The sequence below is a fragment of the Juglans microcarpa x Juglans regia genome, chromosome 5D (genome assembly GCF_004785595.1).
Source record: "Juglans microcarpa x Juglans regia isolate MS1-56 chromosome 5D, Jm3101_v1.0, whole genome shotgun sequence".
Classification (NCBI taxonomy): domain Eukaryota; kingdom Viridiplantae; phylum Streptophyta; class Magnoliopsida; order Fagales; family Juglandaceae; genus Juglans; species Juglans microcarpa x Juglans regia.
This window is the reverse complement of record NC_054602.1, coordinates 16,239,361-16,243,321: the sequence shown is the minus strand read 5'-3', so window position 1 is coordinate 16,243,321 and position 3,961 is coordinate 16,239,361. Positions and strand designations below refer to the sequence as shown.

The window sequence follows — 3,961 nt, the reverse complement described above, 5'->3', positions numbered from 1 at the left end:
CCGTTTTTCCTCTCGATAAGTCCACTGCCTCTTCTCCGTTTCTCCCTCTCACGTCTCTCTCTCTCTCTCTCTCTCTCCCCGCCGTGAGTGACTGTTCTCTCTCCCTATCCTAGTGCTCTTCCGCCGCTCCCAGTCACCTGATTGCCGCTCGTTGCTTTCCTCACGGTGAGCCCGTCCCACGGTCCCTTCTCTGTGAGTCTGTCTCACTAGCCTTCGGAAAGAAAACATTTACAGATCCAAATTACGTATTTGCCCTTAACATGAAAATCAATAACAGGATGTCACTTATTTTATTTTGGGCTACACCTTACGTTGCAGGTTGTGTTTTATAGTTGGTATTTAAGTTGGGCTTAGTCTTACTTTTATGAGCCCAAAAACTCATATTTTTACAGCCAATACTTACGAATTTAAGTATTAAATTTTACAACAAAAGTTATGTAGCTATTAGTAAAATTTTGATTTTAGTTTTAATTATAATTTTAACACTTTAAATCTGATTTAAGTCTATCTTACTAAATGAGTTCCGCTGGTTAGGTTAAATTGATATAATTATTTGAGAAATAATAGTTTGAGTCGTGAGTGTGCAAGCGTCGCGCAATCACTTTAAAAAAAATGAATAAATACGGAATCCACATGAAAATAAAATTAATTTTTTAATAGTGGACCCCATACTTTTTCAAAGTGACTGCACGATACTTGCTCACTCTACGACTGTATGAATCATTACTCTTAAATTCTGTATAAAACAAAATAAATATTAAAGCTCTTTACTTAGTATGTATCTAAGTAAATGGAAAATTTTATAAAGTATTTTTAGAAATCTAGTAATATTTAGTATTTTATATAGCTGACGATTGATATTTATTCGACATGGTTGTGTAAAAAAATCAGAAAAATTAAAATTCGAGGTAAGCGGGATTCCTATGCTAGACTTTGTATAAAAAAAATGGGCTGAGGTTGATTTTAGAAAAATATGCATGTTTTGTTATAAAAATAAAAGTTTGAAAACAACCTCGGTCATTTTATCCACATTACTCATGAAATTCGTTTAAGAAGAGGAAAAATATTGTCTGTCATGACTGGTGTAAACATGGACTATTTATGGCATTCTGTTTCTGAACTATGCAAAGTGAGCATACATGAAAATTTGTGCATAATTATATGACGATCATCTGATTCTAATTATATGATATGATATGATCTCTAAATATCTCTGGCATGACATTCTGTTTGTGTTTTGTTCTGACCTCATCGCGGGTGTAAAACTGTAGCCTCTGTTCTGGTTGGTACTAACTTTTTTGTTTCCAGTGCACCCATATTAGAAACAAAGTGGTTTTCTACGTGATCTTTCTTATGTGCATACTGAAGGCTCCAAGAATGAATAAGGGGAAGATCTCACATTCTATTTCTACTCGGTTAGCTACTGGAGTTCGCACAACCCTACCATGTGGTTAAACATGGAATTCCATTCTGATTTGATGTTTCAATTATGTTATGCCAAAAGACTTTTGAATAAGAATAGTTTTGAATTTTCGCTCTGATATTTTTTGTAACATGTTCAGATTTTACACTCTGAAGCTAAAAATGTTTTGTTCAGCATTCTAAACTCTATAAATGCTTATGTTTACATACTAGTATGTGTTCTTTGTTTGCTGAGTTATTGATACTCACTCTTATCTCTATAATATTTTCTGATAATTTTGATGGTTCTCCTAGTAGTCAAGAGTAGGAAGCATGACTAAGACTAGATGAACGTAAAGAAATAAGTGTCAAATGGTACAAGTAATTATTGGAGAGCCTTATTCAATAGATTTATTCATTTACAAGTATAGCGTTTCTATCCTAGACATGATCAGTAGTACTCTCAAATTGATCTTATAAATATAGAGCAGCATTATAGAAACAAGAGCTCAAAACAACAAATTAATTAGCCGAATGAAGACCTCATGCCCGCGGCTACCTTCAATCCCAATCATACTTGCAACCATTTTGTTCTCAATTTCATCTGCGAATTCAAAACAAGTTAATCTACACGTTTTTCCGATGCCTTCCAAATAATTCTTCACCATTCCACCCAGTCTCCCAGGCCATCTACATGACCCCCAACAATGCATCTTTTCTCTCAATTTTGAACTCTTACATAAAAAATCACAGGTTTTTGACATCTGCAACCCCAAAACCCCTTGCTATTATAGCTGCCAAACATATTTCTCACATCCAAGCAACTGTTATTTGTGCACAACGTTATGGCTTGGAAATCAGGATTCGAAGCGGTGGCCATGACGATGAGGTCTTTCATACGTATCAAATAATCCATTTCCAGTCCTTGACATGTTCAATTTTCATGGTCTATACATTGATATAGCATCCGAGACTGCATGGTCTATTACAAAATCGCCGAGAAAAGTAAAGTCCATGCTTTCCCTACCGGGGTCTGTCTAGGCGTAGGCACAGGTGGACATTTTCCTGGAGGTGGATATGGAACCTTGATGCGAAAGTATGGCCTCTCCGTGGATGATATAATCGATGCGCAAATAGTCACTGTCGGTAGATCGATCCTTGATAGAAGATCCATGGGAGAGGATGTGTTTTGGGCCATTAGAGGAGGTGGTGGAGCAAGCTTTGGAGTCATTCTTTCGTGAACAATAAAGTTGGTACGAGTTCCGTCCATAGTGACAGTGTTCAACGTTTAAAGGACATTGGAACAGAATGTAACAGATTTTGTTTATTGTTGGCAGCAGGTTGCAGATAAACTACCAAAAGACCTCTTCATAAGGGCAATGCCACGAGCAGTGAATGGAAGTCAGGAAGGCAAGAAGACGGTGCAAGTTTCTTTCATTGGACACTTTTTGGGAAAATCTGAAAGCCTTATCCCTTTGATGAATGTGAGGTTTCCCGAACTAAGATTGCAGCAAGGGGACTGCAGTGAAATGACATGGATTGAGTCAACTCTTTTTTGGGCAGATTTCCCCATCGGAACTCCCACGAGTGCTTTACTCTGGCCATCCAAGGCAGATTTCTTCTGCAAAAGCAAGCCTGATTATGTGAAGGAACCAATTCCAAAGACTGGTTTAGAATCCATATGGAAGTTATTGATTGAAATAGGGAAAAAGGGATGGATGCAATGGAATCCTTACGGAGGAAGAATGAGTGAGATTTCGGAATCAGAGACTCCATTTCCGCATAGGGCTGGAAACATATTCAAGATACAACATTTCGTGCTGTGGGTGGAAGAAGGAACAGATACCACGAACCATTATCTAAAATTTTCAAGAAACCTGTACAAGGCGATGACACCATACGTATCAAAGTCTCCAAGGGAGGCTTTTCTCAACTATAGAGATCTTGATATTGGTATTGCCAATTCAAGCAATAATCGTACAATCCTTATTGACAATGCACGAGTGTATGGGAGTAAGTATTTCAAGGGCAATCTGGATAGGTTGATGCGTGCGAAAACAAGCATTTATCCCTCCAATTTCTTCAGAAATGAACAAAGCATTCCGCCCAACCCTTCCAATCCTGCCTTTGAGCCTTTAGGCGGTTTCCAGACCATGGACATGAACTTGTTAAACTAAATGAACATGTTTTACAAAATATAAATTTTTATGGCTGGCTTAATTTTAGAGGAAAAATGCTAGGGAGCCCGTTTTGGGCTCCCGTCTTATTTTTTTTTTTTAGTTTTTATTTAATAATATTGTGAATTTTTTTTTTAATATTTAAAAGTGTTAAAAAAATGATTCTTTTTTTCACATTATTTTTTAACACTTTTTAATATTTTAAAAAAAAGAAAAAAATTCACAATATTATTAAACAATATTTTCTTAATAACCAAGTCGAATAAAAAACTAAAAAAATAAAAAATAAAAGCCCGTTAAAATCAACAGGAGCCCAAAACGGGCTCCCTAGCATTTCCCATTTTAGAGTTATATGAAAAAAAAAAAAAAAACATTTCCCTTCA

At 36.2% G+C, this 3,961-nt stretch overlaps 1 pseudogene; it reads left to right on the top strand.

The window, feature by feature from the left end:
• Positions 1-1,075: 1,075 nt before the first annotated feature.
• LOC121265738 lies at positions 1,076-3,578 on the top strand (annotated as a pseudogene).
• The last annotated feature ends 383 nt before the right edge of the window (positions 3,579-3,961 follow it).